Genomic DNA, 16,622 nt, shown 5'->3' with positions numbered 1-16,622 from the left:
AACAGGCCAAAAATAGAGTAGAAAGTAGCTCACAAGAAAAAAGTTACACATAATATAAAATGCAGTTTCAAGTAATAGGAATCATGAGTGAAAAGCTCATGGGTTGCAAGGACTGTGGACCATCTGTTCTACTGTAAAGTGGCGGAGGGTCTCTCCCTGAGACTGTTGATCCTCGTAAACCTCATTGTAGTTTCCTGACATACTGCTGTCACTGGGAACTTTATTATAACTACCCCCACAAAGCAAGAAAGCAGGCTCTGTTAGTGCTGTGAGTTAAATAAGAGACCTTGTTAGACTTTATCTAACCATTGGAGATGGAACCTTTCGGGGTTCTTGAAAGACTGACATTTGCTTTGTAGTTCCCTATAGAAAAGTTTGGGAGTGGGATGTCCTTGAGTTCTCTCCAGTGACAGGTCTCAGATCTTGCTGTCTGTTCCTTGACATTGATGAAGATTGATTATTAATTCTTTGAGTGAAAGCACATCCTTGGGGTTCTTTCTGAATTATTTCTAATTTGCCAATATGGTTCTTTTCTAACTTTTTTTCTTTACAAAAAATGGTGGCCTTTTTGATGGAAGAATGGTTTTGAAAAATGTGCATTAAAAAGAAAGCTAACAAAATGTATGATTATATAACTGTATTATAGTTATTTTAAAACATCTATAATTCCTTGAAAAACCAAAAAATCTATAATTCCCTAATCACGCCTTAAAAATCATGAACATTAATATTATCAAGAATTTAGATACAAAGCTTATATAGTCACACTGTCTTTTAGCAATTTGAATTGAAGGCTCTGAAAAGTGAAACATTTGAGAATGTCTTTAAGTGGCTTTTGTTTAGGGAACATTGAGAAAGGGGGAGAGCCTTACAGAGGGAATTTCCAGTTCTTAGGTTTTTATTTAAGTCTGCTGTCTGAGTATGCGAACTGTTACATACTCAGTATTGATCACAAACACATTTGTTTCATACATGTTGTATGAAATAAGTACTTTTAAAATATGGTAACTTTAACAGTTACAGAAAAACATCATTGTTGAGAAATAGATCTTGGCCAGAGAAATATCCTTAAAATGATTGATTAGCTTTATTTGAGAACTCATTAGGCCTCTGCCATTTTATTGGCAGGAAAAGGAAGGAAGCACATAGTGTTTATACTCTGATCAAGTGACCTAACCCTCTTTTTTCTCTGCTCTGTAAGAGACTAGCTGTTTCTTAAATAATTGATGGGAAGTATCTCTGGGTTCCTGTGGTGTGAAGGCTTTATAGATATTAACTTTCTCTTCCTGACTGAAAAGGATGCGGGTGATAGTATCCTTTCCCCTCGGTTTAAATTTAGATGTCTTGATCGTGAAGAAGAAAGCCTGTGAGGGGTGATCTGGTCTTGTTCTCTTACTTTCCTTCCTTGCCCAGCTAAGTGGTGGTGTAGTGCAGCTTCTGGGGAGTGCATTTGCACATAATGTGTGCTATCCTGGGGACTTGAAATGAGGACCTCAGCTACAGTTGCTGAATGAACCACAGTAATTTGCTAAACTGGCAGCTGTGGAGGAGGAATTGAACACATGTAATACACAATTCATTCATATATGCGTGTGTGGATTTGTATTTAAATATTTCATTAAACAAACTTGATTCTAGTATTAATCTTCTGATGATGTAACTTTAAAAAGCATCTCTAATTATGCTCTACTGTAAGGCTTGGGTTACAGATCCTATTTTTTAAAATAACTGAGAAATCAGCCTAGTAGCATTGGTTGAGCATTTGTGTTTGGGGAATCATAGCAAGCAGTCAATAAAACCTGAGTTCTATGGAGTTTTACGTCTTGGAAGACAGTCTAGATGATTCCAGTTTACAGCAATCTCTGCCCTCCAGCAGCAAAAACAGACTCTTGTAACCAGACTTATAAAATACACTCCTAGACGTTCTCAGAGGTTAACATGGAGTATCCTTTTCCCTTTTCCTTTTGACGTATTTGCTGGTAGTTTAGACAATTAAAAATTCAGCCCATCGCAAGACCTTTGCACTTATAGTCCCGACAGATAGCTTCTGTGAGAATGGTTGTTTCCCAAGATAAGTACTCCACAGGTCATGGCTGTTTTTCCCAGCCTAGACAGCATCCCCAAGGCCAGGTAGCTTGGAGAGAAGAAAGGGTCTATACACAAAATAGCATAGAAGTAATACTAAAATTCTTTGCTATTGCAGTGTTTATAGAAGGGCCACAGTTCAAATGATTTCATTCCTATTTCATTTACATGTCATTAGTCTAAGTCAACCCTGCTGACAGTAGGGGGAGGAAATCAAAAAAAAAATGGTAACTATGGGAGGATGCTGAAATTACCTACATTACAAATGTGTGTAGATTATCGAATTTGAGGTAGCCCCGGAAAGTAAGGTAAGTCCTGTCCTTTACTGCAGGAAGGAGGGGCTTCTAGATGTCTTTGGTAGTTTTCTCTTTGGACTGTAACCTGCTACGTCAGAGTTGTTCAGTATTTGGGGAACCCATCTGAAGCCCCCATATGAATTTATTTGTGTGCAACCTGAGAAGTACACCAAGAATTCACCCAGATGTTTGTACCCCACAAACGTTGCTAGCTGCTGTTTGTGGTTGTAGACTGAGAAAACAGCTTGTGTTTGGGGCTAAAGTGGCCTTTAGATGAACAAAAGTAAAATGAGGCTTTTTGTTTTCTAATTGCGCATTGTGAATATTGTTTGGCTCCTGGAGCTTTCAAATTTACTTTTTTTCAGGACGTTAACAAATTTAATGTCAGAAAGCATGAACTTGGGTACAGGAATTTTTGTGTTAGCTTCTTGACTCTATAGTAGATTCATGACCATTTCAAATGCTTGTGTTTGTTTTAAAGCAGTCCATCTATGGGATATCAGAAGTCTGTAGTAGGTTGATTCATCAGGAGCGTTTTCCCCCTTGCCTTCTCTCTCAGCAGCTCCTAAAGAGGAGTCTCCCTTGAGCCCTTTTCCTGGGGGTCTGCTGTGCAGTGTGCCACAATTGACAACTCTGTTTGGTTCTTAGTCACACTGCAGCAACATTGCAATTGCTCCTGAGCTTAGGGATGGTCCACACCATGTCATCTGGGAGCTAATAATAATATTCTTTAAATATTTATTCAACATGTATTTAATGGAAGAGGAAGAAATTGATTTTCTTTTAATAACATTTCTATGCAGAAGCAGATGCCTTCCTGAGTCGTTCCTACCTACCAGTGTGGGCCAGTTCTCTAAAATAGGCAAGACAGCTCACAAGACATGACAGCTTTTTTTCCCTGAAGTAGACATTAAAATTAGGTAATAGAATGTATTGTGTAAAGACTATATTATTCTGTCTTGGAACTTTGTCTGACTGCTAGCACATGTGCCCAGCTAATAGCAGCAGTGCTGCACTGTCCACCGTAAAGCTTTCTGTGCAGACAGCAGCCCCACAAACCACCTTCACCAAATTTAGGCCATTGCCACAGGGCCTGACGACACAGGTGTAGATCATGAATGTGTCATTCTTGAGTCCTGAGTCTGGTGCAGTGCTTCAGAGAGGATGTGTACCCGTGTTTGACTGACTGTAAACTGTCTTGGTCTTTTCTCCTCTGCCTGTGTGCAATATTTGGCCTGGCACCTCAGAAATGAAATTATCATTGTTTTTCATTATGCACTTGTGTCTCTCGCTGTGTAGAAAATGGTTTCTTTATGTGAACAACAGGAATTTCTGGTTTATTTTTAGCATTTTTACATTACTGCCATGAATTTCTTTTCTAAATTAAGCTTGCTGTCTGGTAAAATATATTTGTTTTTCTTGATAAAAATCTGTAAGTGAATACAGTTTTAGGTAAACACTAAAATATGTAACTGTTGACAAACTTCATTGCTTGTAATATTTGAGGAACTAGGTCACAAAACCTGTAGCAAAATTACATATTCTAATTTTAGAAACATTATAAATGGGACCTCAAAGGTACTATTTTCCCTTAGAGTAGGCCAGTTACTCAGAATAGAAGTTAATCTTCTGGAACACATAGCTACTTTTATAATTCTGAACCTCATTTCATTAGATACTCAGAGAAGTGTCACTAATTCTGTGATGTCTTTTTCCTCTGCTACTTACCTCAGGATTCAAAAGGTGGCTCCAATTCACCTCCCCAAGCACACAAGCACTGCACTGACCGAAGGCTCCTTTATTCTCATTTGAAACAGTGAATTAAACAGAGTGAATTAAAGAATAGTACTTGAGTTAGTGACTACAACTTTTTGTGTTTTATCAAGATGTACTTGCCTTTAGCTTACATTGGTTTTTAGTATTTATTCAGATTTTGGTTCCTACTGACAGTAATTTGCTTCTTTGTTTAAAAAAAAATATGTGAATTCCCACAAGTTGCTACTGTTGTCTGTTTCCCCAAATGTGCCAAGTACTTTCCTTTCCTAACTTGAAGTCTTCATGGCCTGCAGTATGGTGTTGTGCAGTCACAACTGCCTCCCTTTTCTGACCTTAGAGCTGCCTGAACAAAGGCTTTGTCCACCTCCTCCCAAGTACCCTCTTCTAGAAGGCTGTGGTTTCCACTGGAGCGCTGTGTGCGGTTGCCTGGCTAAAGGCTTGCCTTCCCTGCCACATGGCCACACAGCATCCACAGTGAACGTGTTGACAGAGGCCTGTGGCTGCTTCTCACTCCATGTTGCCAGTGTGTCTATGACAGATGCTACAAAGAACTCCTGAATGGATGATGAGTACTTATATTATTTTGAAGACAAATTGATACTGAATTAAATATGCTGTGTTTTAATGTTCTATAGGTAACTGGAAATCTTTTTCAGTGCTGTGAATTGAACACACGCTAGGGAGATGTTCCACATTGAACTGTGTCCCAGGCCCTAAAGAAATCTATTTCTTTTCAATTAACTTTTCTGATAGAAAAAAGGATAACTCCTAGCTTGCAGTTTTACAACTAGACGTAACTGGGGATTGGAGTCACTGCTTCCTGCATAATTCAGATAGACCTATTTGGTGAGTGGCCTACAAGCTGAGGAGTGAGGGGGTGGCACCCTGTGGACTGACACGCATACAGATATTTTGTAGAGCCGCAGTGTGCAGTAGGACGGTGGGACAGTAGCCACACACTGAGTGTTTAACTGGTCTTTTTCCATCTTAGGGGCCAGTGACGTCTTAGTGCCTAAAGATGCCAGCACATCTGATGACTTTCATTTGATCTCTAGGACCCATATGGTAGAAAGAGAACCAACTCCTGAAAGTTCTCTTCTAATCTCCATTTGTACCCTGACATACATGTGCCCTCACATATGCAAAAACATAAATAAAATGTAATTTCTTCAAATTGCTAAGGACTTTGGGAGGTGATTTTAATGGTATAGAGTAGATTATTAATGACTGCCTTGTAAATTGGCATTACATAAATGGCCTTGCAGCACTACACTGTGATCATCTCAGGCATGACTGTTAATCACAGCTTGTTTACACTGACCCAGGATGGCTTCAGGATCCGATCCTTAATGGAGTAGTTTGTTGTGTTGCTTTTCTGGAAGCTATTATAAGTCAGTAGGAATTGGCAGAGTGTTGAACCCTGTTTTCCAGCCTGGCATTAGGTATTTTCTGAGTCTTTTCCTTTTTGAAAAGGAACAATGTAAAGGTTAATGAGTCAGTCAGTCATTATTTATACATGAAAACTGTCATTAGTGGAATTGTTTTTCTCCACAGCAGTTTATCCATTGGATACCATGTATATAATTTGCTGATATAGAAGGTGTGTTTCTAAAGCCCGTAGTTTTCTCAAATCTTTACTCTTATACACATATACAAAATTATTGTGTGTGTGTGTGTGTGTGTGTGTGTGTGTGTGCAAGTACAACTGACTCTTTGTACAAGCAGAGGCCCAGGGCCTGGGAGGATGTGTGGTGTCTTCTATCAGTCTCTGCTTTCCCTCTTTGAGGCAATCTTCTTCATACCAAAGCTTCTATTTTTTGGCGAGGCTGACAACCAGAAAGACCCCACAGCACTGAGGACACAAGCATGACATGAGCCTATGCTTGACTTGTGATGTGGGTGCTGGGCTCTGCTGGTCCTCATGGTTGCACATCTTTCCAGCTACAGCTTGACATCTTGAGTGTTAACACTCATTTCATCCTTCCATACAGTAAGAATACGTGAAGACAGACTTCTGAGAAGAGCTTCTTAGTGGCTCTTCTAGCTGCACTAAGTAGGGGAGACTCTGTAGGTGACTGTTCTGAGAAGATACACACCACACAGCATGCTCCTCAAAGAGAAGGGTGGGTCACTGGGTTTTTTCCAAGGATTTAAATACCTTTAAAAATCCCCTCTATCATGTAACAACCCTGTCTGTCCTGGAACTCACTCTGTAGACGAGACTGGCCTCAAACTCACAGAGATCTGCCTGCCTCTGCCTCCTGAGTGCTAATATTAAAGGCTTATCCTCAACAATGTAAGACAGAGCTGCAGTGGATATTCCACTTTGAATTCACTGAAGCTGGAGTTTGTCGATGGAAAACAAGGGTAACAATCTTTACCTTGAATAATTATAGGCAGCAGTTTCAAACATTAGAGTAAACAATAAGTATTATGATTCCTGCTGTTATCACCACCAATTAAAATACATCATACATTACTAAAATGATGAAGTTTGGTGAATTCCTAAATAGATCCTAAAACTTGAGGTTTTCTTTACAGCTTATTTGATAAGGTGAACCTTCAGAAAACATTTTTTACTAGTTATCAGTAATTTGTAATTGGCATGCCCGTGTTTAAAGAGAGGAGACACTGAACTGTGTTCTCTTTCTACAATGTGTGTCCCCTCGTCTAGGGGTTTTCTCTAACAACTTTCTTTAGTGTCCATGAATCTAGAATAGGAAATCTCAGTTGAATTCAAAACATTACCCAGTAAGAAATTAGAGGCTGGGTGGTGTGGCGCACAGCTTTAATCCCAGCACTTGGGAGGCAGAGGCAGGCAGATCTCTGTGAGTTCAAGGCCAACCTGGTCTACAAAATGAGTTCCTGGACATCAAGGGCTGTTAACACAGAGAAACCCTGTCTTGAAAAAATAGTTTTAAAAGAATGAAGAACTCTGCAAAAGATACCCCTTATCTCCTAAGTAATAGTCTTTATATCTTGGTGTGTTGCAGCAAATGAGACCACTAGAGGCTCTTGCCTTCTTTGTATTTTCTAACCATATGTGCTTCATGAATGCTTATTTATACTGAGGTGGTCCAAAGGACCATTATAGACACTGAAAATGTAGGGTGCTGCTAGCTTCTTAAGAGGACCTTATGTGTTTACTATGGGAACTCAGCCACTGAGGCTTGTGGGAGACCCAGTCTGCCATGGCAATCATGGCATTTCCCTTCCTCTCTAAATGGCCCCTGGTGATTTTATTGACGTACTTTGGGGAGGACGATCAGCTGGTGCAGTTCTTGTTTGAGTTTCCTGAGGATATTTATTGCCTGTGCTACCACAGATACTGTGAAGAACTGGCTAATAGTGGGAAGAAGAGTAAAAAGGAGCAAAGAACCAGGAGTCAAATGCATTGTGATTCTGCCCTCACGGGGTTTGCAGTCTAGTTGTGGAGGTTTAGTGTGCATGCCTACTTAATTTGCACTCAGGTTTTACAGGACTAAATGTATGCTAGACCAGGAGGGTCAGGTAAGAAGAGTAAGGGGCAGCCATTCTCATGGATGCTAATTACTCTTCACACACAAATCTAGACTCACAACACTTTGAAGATGTAAGCTTCACAGTAAGTTTCTTATGGCTTTTAATCTTTCAGTAAACACACTTCTATAAGTGTTCCCAAGTGTGACTAGTGTGCAAGTTATGTCAGCATTGGAACTGTGACAGACATTGCTTCGCTCACTCTAACACAGCAGTTCTCAGCCTGGGGGTTACATGTCAGATATCCTGCATTTCTGTAGCAACGCAGATTCATAACAGTAGCAAAATTACAGTTGTGAAGTAGCAGCAAAATAATTTTATGACTGGTCACCACAACATGAGGAACTGTATGAAAGGGTCACAGCATTAGGAAAATGTTCTAGCATTAGAATCGTTCTTTCTTCGCTGTTGCACCCAATGAGAAGAAGTGCATTGGGAGGCTCAGCTAACCCTGTCAGACTGACAGCCGCACACAGACACAATGACTGCCTTAATACTGGGTTTCTCTGGCCCCACACACAGCTGTGCTGACTGTGAGCATCATGTCTCATCTGACGAGTGCCTCACTCTTAGTTTTCTTTCAGCCTCCCTTTAATCTGTCTGACGGATGAGTTTTTGTGTCTACAGCAAACAATTACAGACCCACAGAAAACAGGAAATAAAATATGGAGAACAAGAAAATACATTAGAAACATTTTCTTTACAGTTTATTTCATAAGATGTGTCATCAGAAAATATTTTTACTGTTTGTTAGTAATTTGTAATTGCTGTGTCACTGTTTGAATAAAAGGCACCAAACCGTTTTCTCTTTCTATTCGTGTTCCCTCACATAATGTCTTTCTGTAATTTCTCTAAATCTAGAAAATGAGTTCTGGAGGATACTAGTTAAATTCAGTGTCCTGTAGGAGGTTACAAACAGTCTGCAAATGATACCTCTGCCCTGTAGTGATAGAGTTCAGACCAAGTTATGAGACTGACATGATCAGATCATTTGTTATTTTACCTAAGAGAATTGAGGCCCTGGAAGATGGGAAATATTGAAAACATGTATATTCTAGAAAATTCAGTGCTTATATGTACAGTTTTTATCAGAAAGTGTTTATGTATCTTAAGATTCGAATGAATATCAAATTAGTCAGTGTCATAGACAAGAGAAGTCTATGAATTTCCTCCAGTCAACAGAGAAATTTGTGCCTGTATGTGTTTGTGAGTATGTGCAAAGTGGGTATGAGTGTGTCCTTGTGTGTGTATGAATAGTTGTTCACAGTGAGTACCACCCATAGCGAAGGAATCCTTGAGAGATTTTGTGTTTGTGAGTATGTGCAAAGTGGGTATGAGTGTGTCCCTGTGTGTGTTTGAATAGTTGTTTACAGTGAGTACCACCCATAGCGAAGGAATCCTTGAGAGATTTTGTTCATAGCTTTCTTAGAGTTGTTGGGAAGTGTGATTCTGACAGTTCCCCGCAGCTGGTAATCAGGGTCTTGCCTATAGCAGGGAAGACATTTTTTAGGTTCATGGCAGGTACTGAACCTGTCTCTTTAGGGAGGGAGTCATTGACAACAGCTGGCTTTGAGTAGGCAGGAATCATCTTTAACCCAACAGGCCTCCTGGGTCCTAGAGACACTGTAGCAATCTAAGAATTCCATAGAAAAAGTCCCTAAATTCTGATAGAATTATTTTCTTTCTAGAAAAAGGTCTTTTCCTCCCTGGGAAATCATCAGCCACCTTCTAACAACAATTTTCAGTTGTTTTCCTTGTAGAAAGTTTCAAGTGTTGCTGGAAGTGGAAGTTACTCTGGTGAACCCTCATGTCACCCACAGTTACAGCAAATACCCTTAGCCTGCTCACTGTCTTCCCTCCCCCTTTTTGTTTTTAATTTTCTATTTTAAGAAATTTAATCTGTCTTGTCATTTTACTCGGAGTCATCAGATAAAACATCCCCAACAGGTAAAGGTGTCTGTGCCCTCTGCTTTGTTAGCACAGTCAGGAGAGTGGACTGCACCGTCTAGCGGTCCTAAATCACAGGGGGCAACTGCAGTTGTTGTGGAGAGTGGTCACTCCTTCACACTCAGCAGCATTTGAGGGCTGTAGTTTCCACATCCGCGCCAACTCTTATTTGCCCTTTTCTGTGATTGGAGTCGTCCTGATGTGTTTGCAATGGTTTCCTTTTCCTCCTGCTCAGCCATCTCTTCTTGTGCTTCCTGCTCTGTGTACTTGCAATGTTAAACAAGCATTGGACTGTCTTAGTCAGAGTTACTCTTGTAGTGATGAAACACCATGACCAAAAGCAAGTTGGAGAGGAAATGACTTATTTCATTCACAGTTCCATATAATAGTTCATCATCAAAAGCGATGGGGCAGGAACCTGGAGGCAGGAGCTGATGCAGAGGCTATGGAGGGCTGCTGTTTACTGGCTTGCTCCTCATGGCTTCTTCAGCCTGCTTTCTTATAGAACCCAGACCACCAAGTCCAGGGATGGCACCATTCACAATGCGCTGGACCCTCCCCCATATATCACTAATTAAGAAAATGTCCTACTGGGTTGCCTGCAGCCTGAATTTATAGATGCATTTTCTCATTGAAGCGCCCTCCTCTCTGATGACCGAGTTTGCATCAAGTTGATATGAAACTAGGCAGTGCAGCTACTGATCTTTTCAGTATGATTTCAATGCTGTGTTCACTAAAATTTAAGATCTCCTGTGCTCTTAAATTTAGTTTATTACATTGGAAAGAATCTTCAGTTATTTGGGAAGATTTGGTCAGATCATTAAAATACCTTAAAAGGAAATAGAATGTCAGTTTATAATTGTAATTTAAAGTCTAATTACAACTGTACTTTGGTGTAGGAGGAGAAGTTTCTAGACCCCCAGTGGGACCCTGAAAATCTGATGACCCCTATGAAATGGTAGTACTTGTGCATAACCTAACACATTCTCCATGCAGTGGAGTCCCCAGTAGATGCTTGCAACAGCTAATGTGAAATATATAAATAACTGCTTTGTCCTATTGTTTATGGAGTAATGACAAGGAAAAATGCCTGAGTATTTAATTCAGATGCAGTTTTTTTCTGAATATTTTTGGCCTTTAGTTGGTCCTGTTCATGGAGGTATGACTAGCTAATCAAAGCCCCGATCAGTGATAACATACACAGACTGGAATAAACTTAGAGCTAACTTTAAGACGAGGACTATGTCATGGTTTATAACTTTTCTTCTGTAAGTCGGGTTTTAATGTAAAGGACCAAAATTAAGAGAGACTTGGAAGTGACATTTTCTCTGCACAGAGGCAGCCTTGGAGCCCCATTTCTCGTGTTGCCATGCACCTCCATTTGCAGTGTCTTTAATTCTTCCTTCTTTGGTCTTTGCTTAGCTGTCATAAGAGCTAGGAAACAACTCATTTCTTTTGAATTAAAGTGTTAAAGCTATTTCTTTTAGAAACAGACACCTTTCCTACTTAGTATCACTCACAAAATGTACAGAAGTGATCCTAGATACTGATGCTACATCCTTGCTAGAGACTTTGAAGTAGTTTGGGACAAGTTAATTCACTTACAAGTGTGATTTGAAGATACCAACATGGTCCATCCACAAAGGGTTATACACCACTTTAAGAGGGTTCTGATTATTCTGAAGCCAATGCAGGCGGAGGTGGCGCCCCCTCTGTTCTCACACTGCGCATCCTACCCTTTTGCTCTTGCACTTCTGGGTTGGGAGTGGAGGTGGGGGGCAGATTTCCAACTGTGCTGCTCTTCCATCTTAGTCAGAGGGCAAGCCACTGCCTCACCGTCCTGCTCTTATATGCAGTGGTTCAACTGGAATTACTGGCCTGTTGTCAGCAACTTAAGGGGTCAGTCAGCAAGTGATTGACACATCACCCCTGTGGTCTTCAGAGACCCTCCCTGTTCCTTTTCACTTGGAGAACTGCTTTATGTCTTACTTTTAGCCTTCATTATAGCATGTCCGACTTTTACGGATAGACTCTCTTGGAAACAAACCTGCTTCCTCCATTCAGCTCTACTTTAGGATGAATGCTTTCAGTGCTGCTGAATTTGTCTGTAGCAAGAATAACTTTTTGTTTTGTTTTGTTTTTCAAGACAGGGTTTCTGTGTGTAACAGGCTGTCCTAGAACTCACTTTGTAGACCAAGCTGACCTCAAATTCACAGAGATCCACCTGCCTCTGTCTCCTGAGTGCTGGGATTAAAGGTGTGCACCATCACCACGTGACCGCAGTATAGTTAATGATTCAGGGATCTTTAAATGATAGTCTAAAGCAGTCACCTCCCTGACTGGCACCAGTGCTCATGCTGGGCAGCTCTCTTAGCTCAGGAAGCTCCCACAGAAGCACAGTTTTGTGCTGCATTTTTCCCAGTGATTGTATTTAATATTACATAGTAACATTGATGCGTCCATTATTTAGTTGTTTCTGTCCTTGTTTGTGTCTTATGAGCCTTCCTGCTGAATAATTTGTTATACTTACCCTGAGTATATTTGGGTTTTAAATTTTAATTAATGATAATAAATAAAACACCATTGTATTAAAGATAGAATTTACGAATGTTCCAGAGACATTAATTAATAAATAAGAGCCTCAATATTAAGAGCCCATGAGGTCATAGCTATCTGGGGCACCACTAAGTGACAGTATCACTAGTCACAGGTTGATGCAAATTGTTCATGCAAGCTGAATAGGACTGTAGAGTGCAGGCAGCGTGAAACAATTGCTTTCTTCATAGCCAGACAGAACATCTTCATAAATAGGAGTGCTTGCTAGCACATTGGAATAATGAGTTGACAGACATAATGTAAAGAATTAGATGGTTTTTAAACTTCTCAGAGCAACTGTCTTCTATTATCACTGTGGTCTTTGTCAGAGTTTGCATCCTAGAATGCATGTAGAATAGTGAGATTTCTTTTTACCTAATCATGCTTAATAGCAAAGTAGTAGAAAACAATACTTTCTTAGTGATTTCTAGTAGATTACTCTCTTATATATAAGGCATATGTCACTGAACTGTTGACACTGAATCCTGCTGTAATCTGACATACCGTGGTCTGTTACTGATTCACCCGTCCAATCAAAAACTGTGGTGGTATATGCCCTTAACTCCAGCATTTGGGAGGCAGAGGCAGTGATCTCTAAATTTCAGATTAGCCTCGCCCACAGAGTGACTCCAGGACAGAAAGTCTGTCTTTTTTTTTTTTTTTAATGCCTTCTCTTTTTAGGCAGTGACTGTATGGATTATTTAAAATGCATTTCCCCCCTATTTTGTTCTGATAGCAAGATTTAATCAAGAAACAATGTGTTCAAAGGTACCTCATCTCCAAAATTCATGGTATAGATGATAATTATGCTTGGTGCTACCAGAAATAAATTTTTAAGATTGAGTTTTCAAAACTGATAATGCTAAACAAAAAACAAACCAAAAAAACTAAACTTCCTTTTTTCTAGATAATAAACCTTTTCTGATGCTCATTTCTGTGAATCTCTCCTGGCTTCCTCATACACTTTAGCACCACAGCTTGGGACTTGGTTAACGATTTTTAAGGGAGTACATTTCTAAACCTCTTTTACAGTAAATAATTCTTTTTCTCTCAGAATTTATTCCTCTGAAGTTTCATGATTCAGAGAAATGCAAGACTAGATTTTAGTTTGTATGTCACAAATTAAAGAGGTTTGTTTTTTTGCTTCGGAACTTGTTTTCTTAGAAAGAAAAAGTAAACCCTCTGTGTGACTGAAGACTGAGGTCAGGTATTGAGGAAGTCCTAGGGGAATGGAGAGAGGGCTTGGCCGTAGTTAAGGAGCACCGCAGCAAACCCTCATCTAGGAGAAACCTGGGGTCTTCATTATGCTTTGCTGTTGATGGCTGGCCTCTTAGTTCCCTTACTGTCCGATCTGATGTAGCGCTGCGAGCTTAGTGATGATCTGAGTGGGTAGAAGAGATGGAGACAAAGGGAATGGTGTAGAAGACCTGATGATGGAACAAAACCAAGACAAGTTTAAGACTGGTCCCTGAGAGCTCTCTCCCATGTCATGCCATGATTTGCCTGTGTGACTAAGTGGCTGGAGATGGACTGGAGAAAGTACACCAATACAACCTGCTAGAGTCATTTGGGGAATACATAAGGGAAACCTCAGTGCCAATTGACAGTGTTTGATTTCCTTTCCTGTGATTTCAGGCCAACTTACACACACACACACACACACACACACACACACACACACACACACACACAAATTGGACTGCTGTGTTTCTCTAAGAGAAGGCAGGCAGGAGAAAGGGAGTTGTCCCCCTTCTGGAGTACATTTCAGTGTATGACAAGGGGCTCTCTACTACCATGTTTTTGCCAACTCCCTTCCTCCTGTCTTTACTTAGTATCCTCAGTACCTAGTTTCCTGGACAGCTGTCCTGAATATACAGCCGTTCTCTAGTGAACTGTGGGATGTAAGAATCCTGTTTAGGACAAAGGCTTCCCTGTATGTCCTTCCCAGAGCAGGTAAGTATCTCTCACATCTGTTCCTTAGTTGACAGTGTATGTAAAAGCCATGCATATTAGGATGAGTTTGAAGCAGCTAGTTGGTGTCCTGTGTGCGGATCTTAAAGGAATAGCCTGTAGTCAGGCTTTAATGCACTGCAGAGCCAGAACGTGATTTTAGAAACATATTTTATAAGTTTATAACATTGGGAACTTTTAAATTTTACATTTCCAGTAGTAATTTGCAAGAATTTTCAAGCATTGAGGCTAGAAGAGATATAAAATACTTGTAAGAGAAGGCATAAGAAGTAGTTAGCTGTTTGACACACTCCCAGCCCTGGGGAGTTGTAGACAGGCAGACCCACTAACTGGCCAGGCAGCTCAGTCTACCCTGAAAGTGCCAGGCCAATGAGACCTGACCTATAAAAGGGGGCAGATTGTATTGTCTTTCTCTGTCCTGCCAGCTCCCAAATAATGACACAAAGGCGTCCTATTAATTATGAAAGCTTGGCCTATAGCCTAGGCTTGGCACCTAAGTAGTTCTTGTAACTTAATTTAGCCCATTTATATTAATCTACATTCTGCCATGTGGCTCATGGCTCTTACCTTTCCTCCTGCACATCCTGCTTGCTCTGCATCTTCTGGTATCTCCCTTGCTCACCTTGAATATTTCCTACTTCCTCTCTCTGTCTGGAAGTTCCACCTATACCTCCTGCCTAGCTATTGGCCATTCCACTTTTTATTAAACCAATCACAGCATTCCATCTTCACACAGTGTACATATCCCAGTATGTGGTGTCTCCCTCGACTCCTCTCCTTCTCTTTCTTTCTCTCTCTCTCTCTCTCTCTCTCTCTCTCTCTCTCTCTCTCTCTCTCTCTCTCTCTTCACACACACACACAAATACCCAAGCCTTATTCACTGTCAATCTTCTCATAGAATTTTAATTTTACCAGAGTTCCCCAAACTTATTTCAAAATAAATGTATATTATAAAGTACTTAAAAGAAGAATATTTTGTAGTAATGTTTAGTGACTTGCTAGGCTGAATATGGTTATTGCAATGTTCAGTAATCTATGTTGATAGGGAATTAGTACTTACCATGTAACATATTAGATACTTTATTTTGTACTACATATATAAAGTCTAAACTGCACATATAAACACCTCTTTTCTTTATTCTGGCAATAGAAAAATAAATCTACATATGAAAGCAAGTAAGCTAGCCACTGTTACCATCAGTTCATCTTCACAGCTTCATAGCTTCTTGTTTGTGCTGTGATTGGAATTTTTATAAATCAATAAATAGTTGAACAGTTCAGGAAATATAAAATACTCTTTGGAATGTGATTCTGGAAATACACACTACAAGGAAATGGGGAAATATAATACTTTCTAGAACATGGTTCTCCACCTTCCTAATGTTGCAGCCCTTTAATACAGTTCCTCATTTTGGGACCTCCAACCGGAGAATTATTTTTTTTCCTATTTCTTCACTGTAATTTTGCTACTGTTATGAATTGTAACATGAATATCTGATATGCCGCTCTGAGGAGGTCACGATCCACAGGTTGAGAACCATTGTTCTAAAAGAACTTGTTAGAGACCTTTCTGATCTTTTATCTCCACTTACAGTAGGCAGATGTTTCTAAAATTTGAAACAGGATACTTCACTGAGTGAACATCCCACTTTCAGGACTTAATATGCAACGTATGATTAGAATCTATGTCACCTAAGGTGCTAACCATGTTGAGAACATCCAGTCAGCAGGTGCCAGTGTGGTTAGTCATGTCTCTGGGCTTTAGTCTACTGGAAGGTCGGTGAGGCCACAGGCAGGAACTCGGGTGTATTATATGTAGCTTAAATACATTCATAGATGTCATGAGTAAATAAACTGCACAAATATTTTTGGAGCTGCTTTTCAATGGGGATTATAAACACTTACTGGGCTTCTCCAGTTTCTCCTTGAAATTCTTTTCCGTAATGTGGTTTTAGTATATCATCTGCAGTGATTATCCATTTTGAGACTGGGTTACTTATTATGCTCTCCCCTCTGAAGCACACAGAAGCAGTTTGGTCGTAGGCAGTGGAGTCTGGCAGAGCTGTGCACTGATATTTAGGTGTGTCCTTGGGGTGGGAAATGCTGAGCATCCCAGGTAAAGGACGACCTGTGCGGAGGCTTTGAAGAAAGTAGGACCTTGGTGCTTTTAAGGACTGAGTGAAGATGCCCGTGCTTTAAACAGGCAGAATGATTGTGAAGAATAAAAAGCAGGGCCTGGGGACCAAGCACTGTGAGGCACTGCCTCCAGCCCTCCCATGGCTGTAAAGTGAGGCTGTGGTCTCTCTCTGCTTTGGCAGTGGGCAAGATGGAGTGGTTAAATACGATGTGAAATGTCCCAGTAAGTGGCACACGGTAGGCTTTTCTGTGCTGTGCTCTCCTATGGACTCAACCCATAAATGCTTCCTCTTTGGT

General features: G+C 40.3%; 1 protein-coding gene across 2 annotated transcripts in view; it reads left to right on the top strand.

Moving 5' to 3' along the window:
- Ubl3 (ubiquitin like 3) overlaps positions 1-16,622 on the top strand; it is a 43,994-nt gene that overhangs the window by 14,999 nt on the left and 12,373 nt on the right. The gene's annotated exons all lie outside the window — the stretch shown is intronic.

The sequence above is a fragment of the Myodes glareolus genome, chromosome 2, assembly GCF_982192425.1.
Source record: "Myodes glareolus chromosome 2, mMyoGla1.1, whole genome shotgun sequence".
In the NCBI taxonomy this organism is placed as follows: domain Eukaryota; kingdom Metazoa; phylum Chordata; class Mammalia; order Rodentia; family Cricetidae; genus Myodes; species Myodes glareolus.
Note: the sequence above shows the minus strand (reverse complement) of the source record. Positions and strands in the feature narration are given on the sequence as shown.